Source organism: Haemaphysalis longicornis, unplaced genomic scaffold, assembly GCF_048455015.1.
Source record: "Haemaphysalis longicornis isolate Haplotype H1 unplaced genomic scaffold, Haemaphysalis longicornis Haplotype H1 scaffold_20, whole genome shotgun sequence".
Classification (NCBI taxonomy): domain Eukaryota; kingdom Metazoa; phylum Arthropoda; class Arachnida; order Ixodida; family Ixodidae; genus Haemaphysalis; species Haemaphysalis longicornis.
In genome coordinates, this window is record NW_027526296.1 from 1,372,102 (window position 1) to 1,390,058 (window position 17,957).

The following is a 17,957-nucleotide window of genomic DNA, read 5'->3' on the forward strand; positions in this document are numbered from 1 at the left end:
GATTGATTGTAGGGTTTAACGCGCCGACGCAACGCAGGCGATGAGGCGCGCCGTAGTGGAGGGCTCCGGATTAATTTTGACCACCTGGGGATCTTTATCGTGCGCCGAAATCTCGTACACACGGGCGTTTTTGCTTTTCGCCTCCATCAGAAAAGCGGCCGCCGATATCCACCGATGAAGGTCAGGTGGTCTGCCAGGGTGGAGGCCTGTGCCTCGAAGGTGTGTTCTGGCCGCTTCCAATGAAGAGCACGTCCACAGCAAATGTTCTGTGTCCGCATCTTCGACAGGAGCCATTCAAAAGCGGCAGTAATGTGCGAACGGGGCATGGTAGCGTGGTGGCCACTCGCGGGTAACAGCGGGAGAGAGGGCTACACCAACACGAAGTCTTCGCAGCAAGACCTCCTCCCAGTGAGCGAGTCTGCTAGGGAGGTCCGTTCCACACGGTGGAATTAAGCTCGTGTGGTGCGACGAAGATCTTTCCTTTGGATAAACTGTCCTGGAGTATCTAGTGTCAGTGAAGGCAATGGTCGTGGAACAAATGCAATGTGGCAGGCACCATCCGCCGCAATGTGAGCGGGAAGCGTATTTCGCCGGACCCACGAGAGCCGCAGTGGGCAGGGGTACGTATCCAGTATGTCATGAATGTCCCTCGAGATAGATGAGTTGTTATTTACTCGACGTAAGTCAGGTATGGCCACCGTGGAGTCTGTATAAATTTGTAAAGTAGTACCTCCTGGGGCTTGACGAAGAGCTGGAGTTAGTGCTTGTAAGCCGTCCCGGATGGCTGTAAGCTCGGCCAGGATAGACGGCAGGGTGCGGCGTGTTTCGTAGAAGCACGCTTGACAGGCCTCTGGGTGGCAAGGACATTGTAGTGTTGTGGTAACCACGTCGTCCTTGACCATCTGGGGATCTTTGACATGCGCCGAATTTTTTTGTTGTTGTCACTCAAGCTCAATAAACCGGAACATGAGTACGTGGAATTACAACATAACAAAGTCCACTTGACAAAACAGGCCTGAGTCGTTTATTTGACGAAGGACGTGATCTTCGCCTGGTGTCTACTCACAACGGTGAGCAGGATGAAGTTTTCCACAGTGTCAACGAGCAAAAGGACCTTTATACTCCTGGCGTTTCGGATGCCGGATTGTTTTTCCAAGTATCTTCGCCTCCTGGTCAAATATTTCTTCGTTATATCCGATATCGCGCGCGGCTCTCACAGTTTCCGTTTCGTTATAAAAGAATAAGTGTCACTGAAATAAAGCCTGGCCAACCAAAGTTTGTATTTAGTTCGCTATAGCCGATAATTCACTAGATCAGTGTTCGTAATAACGAGGTTCGTAAGTATAAAATTCTTGCGTCCAGGAACATCTGTGTAGTTCTTAGACGCTAGAAATGAGTTCCCGACTGCTTCAGACCTGGAAACCCGCGGCTTCTCTCTTACCTCTATCACTGCAGCGAGTAATGCGGCTTGTAAATATCAAAACTTCGGCGTATGCATTGTGCATGCTTTAATGCAGCGTCCGCCCAGCGAATACCTTTCAACGCTCGCTCGTTTATATGCTCCAGTTCTCAGAAAGCGGCGTTTGTCCCGAGCGTCCACTCTGGCAACCCGTACACACCGACATTCCCACCACGCCCGTCGCATATGGCACCGACAACGAGCAAGCCGCGAGGTCGAGCGCTAAAGACTCGCGGCCTGTTGTTTCTTCCTTCCCACGTTCCCAACCCGCGCGACAGCGCCCACGAGTGCACACGGTACGCGCAGCGTATACACACTCTAAGGCGGGGGGGGTGACTTGCCAACAAGGTCATCCCACACAAAGATCACGTTACCTGTGGGTTCTTCCGGTTGCACGATCTCGCAAAACACACAAGTAATTTAACAGAGCGCTTATCATCGGTAAGACGGTTTTTTTTTTTTTTGAAAATGGCGCCTATAAGGCGGCCTTCAGGTAGCCAATCACGGCAGCGCAGTAAGCGCGCCACAAGGCCTTCTAAACGAGAACGTGTTGACCGAAGGCAGGGCGACAGTCGTCAGCCGCCCGACAAGGAGCAGCTGCCGCTCACGTTAGCGCCCCCGACCCAGCGGAGAACAATTAAACGAGGGCAGCTTCTATCACCCTTCCCGTCGCACGTATATAGAGGTATACACCCCTTGCACAAACGCTATACGTACACGAAGGGGCTCTTATGCGTCCGCCGCCAGCTCCCGTTTCCTGGGTTTTTTTTTATTTTTGCTTTTTTTTTTTCCACCGCACTCTGCGGTTCCAATGGGCACCGCAAACACGGAAGCCACGGAGGGAGCGACTCATGATGTCTCTTGTTCTAACTCTTACGCAGGCTTGGACGTCCGACCCCTACTCGCGGGCACTGAACTGCGCTCCGTATACGGGGGGCGAAAGTTGTAGCAAGGAGAACAATGAGCCCCCCCCCCCCCCCCCCCCCCCCCGCGCGGGCGGGACACAGGGCCGTTGCTCTCGGTTTAACCTCCAAGGGCACGCGCTTGGTCACTTAGTTTGAGCAGAGCATGGCCTCCCCTCTCTTAGATGAGCCTAACCGCTTTACGTCACGAGGCATTGTTTGGGCGAAAGAAGCCGTGTTCCGCTAACCTTGGAGTACAGGAGCGGGGGTGCATCGGTCTCGAAACGAGGAAAGAAGCCCCGCGAGCGATTCGAGGAAATGCCTCAAGGGATGCCTACTTGTGCTGTTTGGTAACGACCCGCCAGTGTAGCGATAGGGGCTCAGTATCCGGGCACAAGCCAGTTGGGGCTGAAAGCTCTTAATAGAAAAGCTCTTAATTCCTGCAGTTTGTTGTTGTTGTTGTTGTTGTGGTGGTGGTTGTTGCTCTTGTTGTTGTTCTTCTTCTTGTTCTTGTTGTTGTTCTTGTTCTTGTTGTTCTTCTTGCTCTTGCTGTTCTTGTTCTTGTTGTTCTTCCTCTTGTTCTTTTTGTTCTTGTTGTTCTTGATGATGATGATTACCGATGCTGATGGCGAGGTAGGTATTACTGACCTCAATTAAACCGAAGCTAACCTTTGCGGCTTGCAGCACTGTAGATCACTCGTGTATACCTCCGGCGAGCGACACGCGACCCAGAACAAAGTTAAGCCTTTTTGGCTCATTACTACGATGGTGCTTCTAATAAAAAGCAATGACGACTTCATCGCCATCATTGTTCTTTGTTTCGATGCCAAATTGTACTTTTTTTTCGAAGATCTGTTGCTTTTGTGTGCGCTCTTCCAAACAAACCTTTCTTGCAGCGTCGGCATTTTTACAAGGAAATGTCCGGAGGTTGCGGCTCGGCAAGTCCAGACAGTATACAAAGGAAATGACCTCCTTCGACCTCTGCAAGACGTGCCTGATGCGAGAGTTAGCGCATGCCAGCCAACGTGACCTTGGAGCCAATAAAGTGAGCTGGCCTCAGAATAACGCAGGGGCAGTTTTTCAGGCCTCACGCGCTACAACCGGCCTATAGGTATCGTGTGGTTAAAGGTGCTGCGAGCGCGCTTGACTCGTTCAACCCTAGAGACACCGAAAGAAATCAAAATTAAAGGCTGTTCAATACAAATGCACGCTCGGAAGAAGGTGATTAAAAATGGAGAACCTAGAACGGCCTGCCCTTCGTATGGAGAAATAGAAATTAGGAAGCAGGACGATTGCGTAGGAAACCACGAGCACGATTGAGTTGATTTAACTAGATCACAGAGCAGGAAACACATCATAATAGCGTGTGCAGAGAGAGAGAGAGAGAGAGAGAGAGAGAGAGAGAGAGAGAGAAAACCTCTTCACTGAAAACAAATGAACCTCCCGTTGTGTCGCCAATAGGTTTTTTTTTGTGTGTGTGCGCGTGTTTTTGCGCGTGCCGGCAGAGAAACGGTGATACTATAGAAACGAAGAGGGTTCCACAACGCACAGCGCAACGGAAAACAAGGTCGCGGTTACTGTGGACAGCACACCTAGCCATCAACAAGCAACTCCATTGTAGCGCAAAAGAGACTCGCGTGGCTCAGAAAGGCGGTTCGAAGCGTGTACGCGAAGCTGATGTGCGCGAAAATACCCACGAACTACCCCCCCCCCCCCCCCCCCCCCCACACACACACACACAGGTGCAAGTATTCACTCGGCGGGAGTGATGCCTCTAAGAATACACGTAAGTACACACAGAAGCGTGCAGTCTGGATGCAAGGTCTGCCTCGAGGCCGTGCCCAGTTCCTAAATGAAGGAGCAGCGTTGTCGGATTGTGAGCAGACAAGGAAGCGACGTGTGCGCTGTGACTCAACGGAGGAGAGACCGAGAGAGGAAAGAGAGAATGGAAAGTTGCGGATGCAAGACACGACGCGGAGATGAAAAGGCGGGCGTGACCCTGCGAGGAAAGGCAGGAAAAGCGGGCAGAAGCGGCCGCGACGAAAGAGAAAAGAGAAGGCAGCCCGAGGAGAACAAAGGGCGGCCCCTCCTCCGCGCAAAGGATGACACCACGGTGTCGTCACGGAGTGGGCCGCCGACACAAAAGGATTGGTCGTCCTCGGACGCTCGCGTGGACGCGACGACGTTCTCGCGAGCTGGCCGGTTGCGAGAGAGCGCGGTGAATGAACGGCACAAGTGGAGAACACTGACCAGGTACCGGTGACTGCAAAGGGCCGGCATCCTGCGGATACCGGCCAGTTGACCGGTATCCGCAGGAAGCGCGGCAGGCGCGGAGGGTGAAGATGCGGCTGACAGTTATGCTCATGCTGCTGCTCTTGGTCGCGATCACTGCGATGACGACGGCGGCGGTGATTTAGGAGAAGGAGTGGACTCTTTTTAAGGAGACAGAAGAGCCCAATCCGCACAACGCTGGACTTACTACTTAGGATGGTTGCTGAGTACGTAGTGAGGCCTCAAACGGGGCGCGCAAGCACTCGCACACACAGGTGCAGAGGAAGACAGTCACAACTTGGCCTCTAGTCGGGAGGCTTTGAGAAAGCTCACAATAGCTTTGAAACCGTGCACCGCACTATTATTGCACGATTCCTCGCCCGCAGTCAGCTTCGCGCTATCGGCAACAAGTCCAATCAGCCAGTCTATCAACAAGTCCAATCAATCCGTCGCTCAGCAAGTCCAATCAATCAACACTACCAGTCAGTCAGTCAAGTCCAGTCAATCAGTCAATGATTAAGCCCAAGGAGAGCCGACCACAAGAAACCTGTGCGCTTCCTCTGCGCATGTGCCCACAGCGTAGCACACACCGGCACAGGTGTTTGATTGATTGATTGATTGATTGATTGTAGGGTTTAACGCGCCGACGCAACGCAGGCGATGAGGCGGGCCGTAGTGGAGGGCTCCTATGGATTAATTTCGACCACCTGGGGATCTTTATCGTGCGCCGAAATCTCGTACACACGGGCGTTTTTGCTTTTCGCCTCCATGAGAAAAGCGGCCGCCGCGGCCGGGAATCGAGCCCGTGACCTCGTGCTCAGCAGCGCAACGCCTTAGCCACTGATCCACCTGGCGCAGGTGTTTTGGAAGACGTTTTGTACAGGAATAGATGAGCAGCCTGATGCGCACACGTACAAGAGAAGAACCAAATGCGCTTTTCTTGCGCGATTGGAAGGACTGTTCCACGGTGTCTTCTCTGCTCGTTCTTACGCTGCAAATCCACGAAGTACACTCTAAGCTGGGTAACCCTTAATAGAGGTATACATTTTCGAATTTTTGTAACCTATAATTTATAAGGTACAAATGTAACCTATATCTACGTAACCTTTATATACGTATACACGTAAGGGTTACGAAGTTATGGGTTACTTTGCAGCTTTCAGCATGTATACCTTTATATAAGTTACATCTACCGCCGTCCAAGGTCACACAAATTGGAAGGTGTGATGTTGCGCGCCAGGCGCGCTTTCGCCGGCGCCGCTGTGGCGACACCCCCAAGGCGCCTTTCCCGCGTGGTAAACAAACATTGCGTTAGTGGAAGATATGTGCGACCATGCTGTACATTGCGCCGTCTAAACGTTTGCGTCGGGTGTCTTTTCTTCGTCCCTTGAATAAACTGCCGGCCGCACGGCTGGGGCTAAAAGAGAAGTTACTTTTATAATTCCTAAAACAGCAGTACCAAAAAGCTTGAAAATGTTTTCTTAATAAATATCCATTGCATTACCTGTTCGATAATCATTACCCAGGTTGTCACCCAAAAATCTTCGTGAGTATTGGCAACGCTTAAGTCTTGTAAACAGGCATAACTAAATTTGATGTTTGCATCAGCTTTGTGCCGTTTAAGAAACCAGTATCAAACATGCATGATAGGTCTTTTGCTAAATTGAGCTTTAGTTAAACAACATTAGGCTTTAGTGAAACCAAGCTTGAGTGGAAACACGCACTTGATAGCATACTTCAAAAGGACGCCAAAGTTATGATAACATAGCCTTAAGCCAAAAATTCTTGTCTGACAACCTAGGCCATGATTATCAAAAGAGAATTGCAGTACATGGACACATATTTGCGCATTTAACAGGAGCACATTTCCAGAAGTTTGGCATCGGTAGTTTTGAACATTCACATTTATTATTATGAAACACCTGTGGGCTATTTATTAAAAAGCAAAGCTGCGAACCACACCAACGTTATTATCGTTCCTTAATGAGTATTAGACGAGTGCGGATTCCTGGGCAAATTGGTGTTTCCTATATTGCTTTAGACTTCCAGGTAAAATTCGGTTTATTCATGTATCCTTATTAAACCTATTTAATAAATGTTGCGTGAACAGCTTCACAAACATGGCCAAATATACAAATTCTTTACCTCAATATTTTCACGGATATATGCAAAGCATTCCGAATTGTTTGGATACTGCTATTGAACAATTTCAGACGAATTCGAGTTTGAGCTACATTTATAAGATGGTTCTCAGAGGTGCACTTTCCCAGTACAGCGTTGTTGTCATGGTTCCCCACAGAAAAAACGCAGAATGTGGGAAAGTAGAAAGAACATTTATTACAAATTCACTTTTTCATACAAAGCAGTGTTTATGGCTATGTTCCCTACATTATCCGTTTCACTCAGTCTAATATTACACTTGGAATTCACTCGTCTTTACGAATCCGTCTTTACACTTCCCTCTTAGGTTACTCTTTACAGTTCCACCTGAGTTGTGATTCCCACGCCAAGTTATCGTTTTCTATGCAGCACTAACAAGTTTCTAGGCCGATTGCAATCTGTCTTTTGGACAAACTTTAAATGGTATCTATAGTTTCCTGCATGAAAAAAGGCGCTTGGAAAAATTCAGAGATAAGCTTCCCAATTTACGTAGTACACAAGCAGGCACAAAATCAGGGCACGCTGAAGATTTACCGCGGTCATCTTGTTCCCTGCTGCCGCAGATGGAGGTATATATGTGAGGGGCCGTCACTTGGATTTCCCCACCTTGAAGAGCCATCTACAGAAAATTTCAGAAAAAGAACAAAATCCAGTGCAACCATAAGCCCCTCACACCAAACCACAGGCATGTGAAGTACGAAAAATATATTGCACGGAAATGAAGACGGAGACCAGAGAATGAAATGAAAGGCCACACCAGAGGAGTGATTTACGGCCTTTCCTAATAATTTCACATCATTTCAGTAATCGTTACACAGAGAGTAATTTGGCCGCATTGTTCAGAACAACGCGAAGCCACTATAGTCATACCGGCCAACATTCCGGAATTTTAATCGTGCCGTGTTCCAGTTTATCTCGCGAAATGTTTCTGCATGCTCACCCAGAACAGGCAGAAACTTTGGGCTACGAGATATACTGACATACATTTGCAAAAGAGAAAACAAAAACGTTTCCGCGCCTTCATGTGGAATCACTAATACACGCAACAGAGCGAACGTCGCACTAAGCCCAGGAAACGTGTTTTCACGATGCTGACGCCACCTGCGTCACATTTTTGGCTGTACTTAAACATCCTCCCCGCCCCCCCCCCCCCCCCCCTTGTACTGGCAGTTTCGTTTTGAACAAGGATCCCACGTGGAAGCCGAAACGTTTTTCATTTAAGTAAAGTGTTCTTATTGGCGGTTTCTTCCTCGGCTATCAGTAAAAAGGAATTGCCAACTTACATTTTTTCTTCGTCCAGATGTGTTGTGGGAGAGGATACATCTAGAACTTGCACCGATCTTCAAGTGGCATTCCCAGGAGGTCTGTACCTCTAATGACTCGAAGGGTTATTCGGGTTAAAATGTAATAGGCTTGAGAGCTCGGCAGTTGGTATACATTCATAATGAAAGAACACCTCAAACTTGACGAGACGAAGAAAAGAACACAGCACAAGCACTCACTAACAACTGGAGATTTCTTACAGAGCTATTTTAGAAAAAGAGTTCTTGTTGGCTCTGCAAAACCACGCATCTTATAGAATAGCTAGAGTTGCTGAAAAACTACAAAGCTCCATGCTGAGGAAATCGTTATGTGAATTGATAACGTTCATGTAGTAACGAGCTGATAGAAAGAGTCACTAAACATGAGGCAAAATAAGATACGAAATATAACATCATAACACTTGAAGAAAGGCCTCGCATTTTTACAAGTGAATCATACTTTTGTCTGTGCAGGCCCGGGTGCCATCTTTACGAAGAATATTTGAATGAATGTGTTTTAGTTATTGCATTTTCATACCGTTGTTTCCGCTGAAATCAGACTTCATTTCAACTTGTGTCATACGCAGGGGAGTCCTGGTTGTCAGCTCAAGGAACACTGCCTGCAAGAAAAAACAGTAGTGCTGATAAGTCATAGCATAGGTAGCCAGATGCAACCACACTTTTTGAACAGCCAGGATCCGATGATGGTGCAGAACCCATTTTTACACCTGCACCTGTCTCTGTGTAATTCGTCACAATTTCTGTATCATCAAAAAACAACAATCAAGCAGCCTGCATGCTGGCTCAAACATACCACCATTCTGTAAAGTCGCTTTACTGCACTACACTAGGATCGCGCGAGACAATCATTTGCCCTGCAATACCACGCGAATAAATAAACAACTGATTTGTGCGAATAAGAATAATAAACCACTTAACATGGTGGAAATGGCCCGCTGTCTCAAAATGACTAACACCAAATTTACCCACTCAAGGAAAAGAATGAAAAAAATGAGGAGTGTTGTACATACGAAAACTTTTTATTGTGCCGTAAGGCAAACTTTCACAAAAAAAGAGGCTTGTGCTGGACAAAAGTGAGTTTAAAAATTTCGGGCAGCATTTAGTGGACTACTTTTCTGCAGCACACACCTTGTGTTTATCCGGATATATTACTACAAGACCAATAAAATGGACACCATTCCGAATATATGCAGCGAGAAAAATGAACATTTCCCGACGACTAAAACAAAATGATAATACCCAGAGAATAGCGCGATAATATAAGACTTTAATGGGAAAAAATTCAATTATTCAAACAGAGCTACCTGACACTTACATGGGCCAATAACTCGTCAAGTGCGCCCTATGCAGCGAACAGCGTAAACAAAACGCTCAACACATGACGAAGGCGCGCAAACAGAGCAGAAAGCAGGTCACGGGCGCCGTTATCTTTGCTTTCCCGATCGTCCACTCTAGTCTGACGCAATGAACGCAAGCCCGTCATTTCATTCAATTGCCGTCGCGGACAACAGAAAACGTCCAGCGAAGCAACCAGTCAGGTAACGAAAATCCCTCTCGAATGCTGCAATTTCAAATTGAAAAGCCCCCAGCGAAAAGATACATCCAATGAAAACACCGAAACCGTCACGGGAATGTACTCACCGAGTTCGCTTTCACTGGCGCCGGGGCATTGGTCCAACATGCGAACTTGATGCTGGTCGTAGAAGAACGGGCCGTGAAGCGCTGCCAGTCACAAAATGGGCTCGCCGCAGCCTCCGCGACTCACGCCGACAAATAAGTCTTGTAACAGCAATCCTCGCTTCATCGTAGGGGTATCACAGCGGTTAAAAGGCTCGAGTGGCGCGAAAACGCGGCCACCGGGCCTGCCGGCGCCGCCATTTCTCTATATCCCGTCATGCAACGAAGAAATCAACGGCCGCCGGGAGAGAAGGCGCGACGAGCATCTCTTAGAGGTTACAGGGCGTCTTATAGGTTACATCGTAGAGGTTACATGTCAGATTATGTTGATGTAACCTATAAATCATTATTGTAACCTATAAATCGCTTTTAACCTCACGCTTGTAACCCTTAGAACGGACTGGGATAAAGAAAACATCAAAATGAATCCATTGTAACCTTTATTTTATAGGTTACTTCCGTTTAGAAGTTACATTATGGGTTACCAAGATTAGAGTGTACAGTACGAAATATCCGCCCTTGGAGGATCACTTTAACGCAAAGGTGCACGTCAACAGCCTCACCCGTTGGCCGTATAATCCAGAGTGTGACCGTCTGTGAATGTTTTCTTTATACCTTCTAAAGTCCAGCGATAACTCTGACCATTGAGCTGCTGAGTCCAAGGTCGCGGTTTCGATTCCCGGCAGCGACGGCCGCTTTTTTGGTGAAGGCGAAAAGCAAAAACGCCCGTGTGTTCGAGATTTCGGCGCATGTTAAAGATCCCCAGGTGGTCAAAATTAATCCGGAGGTCTCCACTACGGCGCGCTTCATAACCCAGGTGAAGCATCGGCGTGTTAAACCCCACAATGAATGAAACACTCTGAATGAGTTCATCGCCTTATCTCTGAAGAAAAAAATTCCGGACCCTCTCCACTAACATGAAACCTGGGGAGGGGCGAAGCCTGCAGTGTATAAGTGTATTCTTGGCGCATTGTCATTTTTGCCAATGGAGATAAAAATGTTGGGTTTAGAGGTATACCGCTTTGCTGTAAAAGCCTCTTGTCTTTGAAGCACGAAGCTCTCTAACGCGAGGTGTAAAGAAGAGAGAGAGAGCGAGAGAAAACATCTATTGCCAAGTCACCGACCTAAGTCCAGGTCAGCTAAACGATGGATCCTAAGGCGTCACTGTCTTCATAGTAGTCCAGAATGTCCTTGGAGATCTTCTGGATTTGAAGGCAGAGAGCCTCCTGTGTCCCGGTGTTTTTTCTTTTTTTTTTTAGTACGCGTTACCAAGCGCTCCAGAGCGAGGCGCAAACGAGTGTCCCAGTGTCTTTTCTGCACGCGTTACGTTCTGGCGCGAGGCGTAAACGACTTTCGCGATGTTGTAATACCGTGACTATGTAACGCGACGGTTACGACGACGACGACAGGAGACGCCAGCAGCCCCAGCCCCTAAGGAGCTTCGCCCCTAATACGGGGAGTAACCACGCGGAACCAGCTGCACCAGCTTCCGCTTTCCTGCAGATTAAATCGAGTTCAACATATGAGTGCCCGGAAGAAAAGCCAGGCAGTAATAAACGCTGGAGTCCTGCCCTCTAGCCGTACTCTCCACGTTCGAAGTGCATCAGTCGAAACTTCCTTGGAAGCACGAGGAGACCCCAAGATCACTCTGCCCGCCACGGCCAAACATCTCCACGTTAACGACGCTTTGTCTTCGCGCATAAGAGCCCACGAGCCGCGCGCACGCGCGCGCTCTCACGCCACGACGCGACGTCGTCCCTAAAGTGACGGCCCGCCCGGTCCTTACCCCGAACCAGCACAATGAAATCCACGGTGGTACTCCCAGCGATCGACTCTGCTGCTTTGCCGCGTATATAAAAAAAGAGAGTCAGCTCGTTTTACGCGAACGAGGCGCTTCCATCTCGACTGCGGAGTAGGGCAAGTTCGTTTCTCAGCGCACGGCGCCTTGGGGAACGACGCCGCCCTTGAGACGATTGGCCTCGAACCAGCCCCGCTTTGGCGGCGGCCTGCAGGGTGGATGGCCGTTGTTTTGAAGGAATGTCTTTGTCCGTTCCAAGCGCGCGTGTTCGCCAAGCAGCGCTATCGATACGGTCCATCACGAGGGGTGTGTATCGATGGCTGCGCCTGTTCGACTTGATTCAGCTCGCTTGTCGAGAATTGGCGCCGATTGGGGGCAGGCGCAAGGAGGATGTAGGAAGCGTGCGGCAGAACCTGGTATTAGAGGGATCCAAATTACCGAGTCACTTTTTTCCTCGACAAAAAAAAAAAAAAAAAAAAGAAGCCAGCACACGCGACTGCATGCGGCCGAGAGTTCGACTATAGCCTATCTGTGCATAGCAGGGAAGTGTATAGCTTGTAATCAGCTTGGCCCAAAAATCTTCAGTAACTGAACAACGGAGCATTGCGTGAAAGCAGCTTGAGTTCCTGATTATAAAGTGTTGCTTAATAGCCTAATCCTGAACGCGCTACTGTGGGTGTGTGTAACACTTCCCTTAGGCTTAGCACCCACAGTGCGAACACAGGCTTTTGCAAAAGGGTTTTCTGACGGACCACTTGGTACATTGTAATACGAATAAAAGCAGCGCAAAAGACAGGACAAAGAAAAGAACCATACACCACAGGCGCTGAACCACAAAGGAACCACAAAATGCATGTAAACCGCAGGTACCCCCGCGCCTGAGACTTGTGGTTCCTTTCTTTGTCCCATCTTTTGCGCTGTTTTTCTTCGTATTACAGGCTTATTGTTCTTGCGCTCTAAGTATTTGATTCATTAATTGCTCGGCGCATGGCCCAGAAGCGCCTGCAACAACGCGAGCTCAACAAATGTATACACTCTTATACAGCGTTGCCCAGGTATGTGTAACTATGGATGTACACGTACCACTTTGACAGGATAACAGCAGCAACGGGTATATGCGCCAGGGCTTAGGCTTTACGTCATGCCTTGAGGTCTTACGTTGCCAATTGCTACCTGCAGCTTGAAGTACAGTTGAACCACGTTGTAACGAACACTGATATAGGGAATTATCGGCTATAGCCGAAGAGAGAGAGAGAGAGAGAGAGAGAGAGAGAGAGAGAGAGAGAGAGAGAGAGAGAGAGAAGAGAGAGAGAGAGAGAGGGGGAGAGAGAGAGAGAGAGCTCTTTATTATATGAAAGCAGAGAGGTTTGCCGGCGTGTTCCCTCCTACATGCTACTCTGCGGGGATGGGGAGAAGGGAGTAAAGGCCCTAAAAGAAGCAGGGCAGAAGAAAGGGGGAAAAAGAAGGCATTAAAAGAAAAAGTGAACACGAAGCTTTGCGTGGTGACGTAAAAGTTCACACGATCTCACAGGTAAAGTTCTAAATTCTTTGGTTGGTCACGCTTTACTTCAGTGACACTTATACTGTTATAACGAAAGTGAAACTGTGAGAGCCGCATTCACCATCGGATATAACGAAAACATCTGACCAGTAGGCTAAAAACTACTTTGAAAAACTCCCGTCGTCCGAAACTGCAGGAGTAGAAAAGGCCCCTTTGTTCGTGGACACTTTGGAAAATTCCATCCTGCTCAGTGCTGTGCATGAATAGTCACCAAAGAAAGATCCCATCTTTCCTCGAAAAAATAGGAGCGTGGGCCTGTTTTGTCAAATGAACTTTGTTCTGTTCTAATTTCCAGCTTCATGTTTTCATTCATTGAGCTTGAGATGCCACAAAGGGAAAGATAAAAGCTACCTTGTTCATAGTAAGTTAGAAGATTAAAATAATGCGTTTTTGTATCAAGGATTTTCGCGGGAGCCAGCTTACCGATTGGTTTCAACCGATTTTTGGCTTCACTGTTACAACGAATATCGGACATAACGAACTAAATTACTCTCCCGATACTACTTCTTTATAGCGAGGTTCGACGGTACCGCAACGTGTACCATGAGTACTTTTTTTCAATGGGTACTGGTTGGCGACGTTGGACACCAAAGCATGACGTTACACCTAATGCCCTGTCGCCTGTTTTCCCTATACGCCTCGAGCTTCGCGATCGCTGCGCCGCCTGCCGCGGCTTCTCCGCGGCGTTGACGGGATTTGCGCTGCGTGACTGATAGGGGCTCGTGCAGTGTTTTGGTTCTATTTCGCTTCTTTTCGCCTTTCCGCGCCCTAAAAAAACTTGTTATGGTGACGACTATAGGCAAAGAGTGCGTTTAGGTCACTTAAAAAGCAGCTGCGTCTTCGTAGAGTACGCGATCGCCTGCAAGAGCTACCCGGGGACACGGTTCTGCGCGCTTCGTCGCCGCTCTTCCGGGCGTCGGCGACGGCAGCAACATATCACCCACGTCACCTCCAAAACATCAGGCACAAATGAATTCCTCTGACGCCTCATTTAGACCTGATACTGGCACAATGAGAGGTTGGCTTCATTTTGCAGCGTAGACAACGAATGCGGCTTCGTTTCGCATATATACGCCGCAGAAAAATATGTTTCGGGGATGTGATTACCAAATCCCGGACAATAACTTATGCCTTTTATAAGAATATAAACCATGCGAAAATGTAAAGTATATTCCAAGCCTGTGCGTCGTTAAATATGTGCCCACACACGCCATGTAGCAAGAACCAAGGAAATGAAACAACTGAAAAATAAATGCTGTGCCAATGCGGAATTTAGAAACATAATAGTTCTAACGGAAATGAAAAAAAAAAAAACAGTGAAACAGTGCAGCTTCTCGCATGATAACGACGTTCGCCTAAACTTAAGCCAGGTAAGTTTCACTAGACCAACTATACGCCTCGAGATTCGCGATCGCTGCGCCGCCTGCCGCCACTTCTCCGCGGCGTTTGCGGGATTAGCGCTGCGTGGCTGATAGGTGGTCACGCAGTGTTTTGGTTCTCTTTCGCTTCTCTTTGCCTTTCCGCGCACTAAACAACTTGTTATTGACGTCTGTAAGCTAACTGCACGTTTAGGGTGCTTAAAAAAACAGCTGCGTCTTGGTAGAGCGCTCGAACGCCAACAAGAGCTACCCGGGGAGGCGGTTCCGCTCTTGCGGTCGTCGGCGACGGCAGCAGCATCTCACCGCTGTTACCTTCGAACACGTCAGCACAAGTGAATTCTATTTATTGTCACCTCGTTTAGACCTGACATTGGCACTGTAAGAGGTTGGTTCGTTTTGCAGCGCAGAAAACAAATGCGGCTTTTCTTCGAATATGTACGTCGTAGAAAAATATGTTTCGGGGATGTGATAACCCAATAGCTGACAAAAACTTGTGCCTTTTATTGGAATATAAGCCACGCGAAAATGTTAAGTACACTCAAAGGCTGTGCATTGTCAGATATGTGCCCACTCATGTCTTATAGTAAGAACCAAGGTGTATGTTAATGAAACCACGGGAAAATCAATGGTCTGCAAGTCAGGAATAAATAGAATAGTCGTGCGGGAATGAAAAAAAAAAATAAAAACCGAGAGCAGCTTCTGAAATGCTAAAGACGTTTGTTTGAGCAAGGTAGTATTCACCAGACCAACTAGATGCGAAATGCACTGATATTTCGCTAGACAATGGGGGGGGGGGGGGTGAGGAGGAGGACGCTCAACTATCGTTGTTTACAAATGCGGAGCGAAATCAACGAATGAACGTTTTAGTAATCACACACAAGCTGCGTGTTCACTTTTCGTTTGTTTTTCGCCTTCAACGAATGGCTGATCACTCGGCGGACGCATTTTTTGAAGAATACAGGGTAGGCAGTTCACAAGAAATACGAGGTGTCGTTGAAAGAGTTGATTGATTGATTGCAGGGTTTATCGCGCTGACGCAACGGAGACGATGAGGCACGCCGTAGTGGAGGGCTCCGGATTAATTTTGACCACCTGGATATCCTTAACGTGCGCCCAAATCTCGTACACACGGGCTCGTTGGAAGAGTGTCGTATCTGATAAGGGTCTCTGATTTAGGTTTATGCTAGATTCTGCAGTCTCTCTGCGTCATACGACGATGTTTCGAAGAAGAGTTTGCTCGCGGACGCGGATTGCTCTATAAGCCCATCTTCGCGCTTCTCGTGGACGATAAATGTACCAGATGATTCTTTGCGAGCGCTCACCTCGGGACAAGACGACCCAGCATTAAATTTGTCGTCGTGTGCTGACTCCGGAGTGTAATTTTGCATTATCCATCGTACTTCTTTGGTACAATGTTTGCGAAATTTATGCCGCATTGGCTTTTTCAGGGTACTGATCAATATCTGATATGTGATATTGGCAAGTGTAACTTGCGTGCTGTCAGGTATGAGTGCTCCGCTGCATTTTGTAGTGCACAAAGTCGATTTACATCATAGTGTGTATGGCCGCAACATGACCATCGGAGGAAACACTTCTTACGGAGACACTGCCATTAAATTTCAGGGCAGCAGATTGCAATCAGCTGCATGCAAATGCTCGCTTCGGGACGCCGGCCTGCGACACACGCCCGGCGCTCATATAGATCTTTCTAAGATCGCGTCATAAACGTTTATACTCTCGTGAACACACCAGGCTTGCAAACAGAGTGCCTGCTCCACGTTATTCGGTATTTCGAACGCGGACAAACGGTAAATCGCTGTCTTGAACGAGCCCCAAAAGCAACGGCGACAGGGAGGAGCTGGCCGGGGACTCCCGCGCCTGCTTTCGAAACGGGCCGCTAGGGGGATTTCAGTGGCGCCCCTACAGGCCGCGCTCGAGGCGTATACGCGAAATGCACTGCTATTTCGCGAGAAATCGGTGAGGGGGGGGGGGGGGGGAGGGGGACGCCGTGTACAAATGCGGAGCGGAATCAAGCAATGAACGTTTTAGTAATCCCACACATAAATCTCGCGTTCACTTTCCTTTTGTTTTTCTACTTCAACGAAGAGCTGATCGTACGGCGGACGCATTTTTGGAAGTATACAGGGTAGGCTGTTCAAAAAGCGATGAAATGTGTCCTTGGAAGAGTGTGGTATGTGATAAGGCCCTCTGATTTCAGTTTCTGGTTTATTCTGCAGGCTCCCTGTGCCATATGACGATATTTTGAAGGAGCATTTAGTCTCGGACGCGGATTATATTCTAAGCCCGTCTCCGCGCTGCTCGCAGAGGATATATTAGCAGATGAAGGTCTTCGGGCGCGCACCTCACGACAAGACTCTGTCGTGTGCTGATCCCCGAGTATAATTATGCATTGTCCATCGTACTTTCGTTGAATATTTTCGAAATTAACACAGACTGGCTTGTAAATGGTGGTGATCAATATCTGAGGTATAATATTGGCAAACGTAACTGGTGTGCTGTCAGGTATGAGTGCTCCGCTGATTATGTAAGCGCACAAAACCAATTTAAATCCTAGTGTATAGCCGTAGCATGAACATCTGAGGAACCGGTGGTTACGGAGACACGGCTAGTAAATTCAGGTCAGTGTAACTACAATCGGCTCCATCATACGCCGGTTCCGCGACGCTGGCCTGTGACACACACCTGGCGCTTATACAGACCGAAAATACCACACTAAGATCGCGTCGGAAACATTTACACGCTCGTAAACACACCCCATTTGCGAACAGATTGACTGCTCCACACAAACATGGATTTCAAACGCCCACAAACGGTAAATCTCAGTCGTGAACGTGCCGCAAAAGCAGCGGCGGCACTGGGGAGCGGGGCGCGGACTCCCGCGCCTGCTTTCGAAACAGGCCGCTAGGGGGATTTCAGTGGCGCCCCTAGAGGTCGCGCTCGAGGCGTATAACTGCGCACCAACGTTTGCGATAGTGAGTTATAAACTGGAAAATACGAGTCTTCGCCAGATGTTTCAGCTCTACGTCCGCGAAATCGGCTGAGGTAGGCTAATAGTGCCGTCGCAATAAAAACAGCCGCCACGGCAAGAATATATATACAGGGAGAGGGACACCGCGCACAGTAGCGCAAACACGCCTTAGTCGCTGAGACAGAAGCCCAAGGAAGCGTACGAACGCACGCTCTTCACCGTGCGAAGACTGTACTCTGTGAAATGTGCGACTTAACGGTGGACTGTTGGTGCATTAGGACGGCAACGAAGCGGCATGGGGAAGAGAAAAAGTGCCGCGAACAAAGGTGCCCCTGCCGTATCCATGAGAACTGCGCTTCTATTTATACGGTGATCGCTACTGGAGGCCGCAGGCCTGCAAACGGTGCAAACGCTAATGATCGGGCTAATGACAGCGCGG

General features: G+C 48.5%; 1 protein-coding gene and 1 long non-coding RNA gene across 3 annotated transcripts in view; both read right to left on the minus strand.

The window, feature by feature from the left end:
- LOC144172289 (uncharacterized) overlaps window positions 1–17,957 on the minus strand; it is a 269,808-nt gene that overhangs the window by 210,538 nt on the left and 41,313 nt on the right. The gene's annotated exons all lie outside the window — the stretch shown is intronic.
- On the minus strand, window positions 7,097–9,978 carry LOC144172257 (uncharacterized). Its single transcript, XR_013322979.1, has 4 exons — window positions 9,756–9,978; window positions 8,632–8,713; window positions 8,076–8,162; window positions 7,097–7,411 (listed from the first exon to the last, which is right to left on the minus strand). It is a non-coding gene; the product is annotated as an uncharacterized LOC144172257 (long non-coding RNA).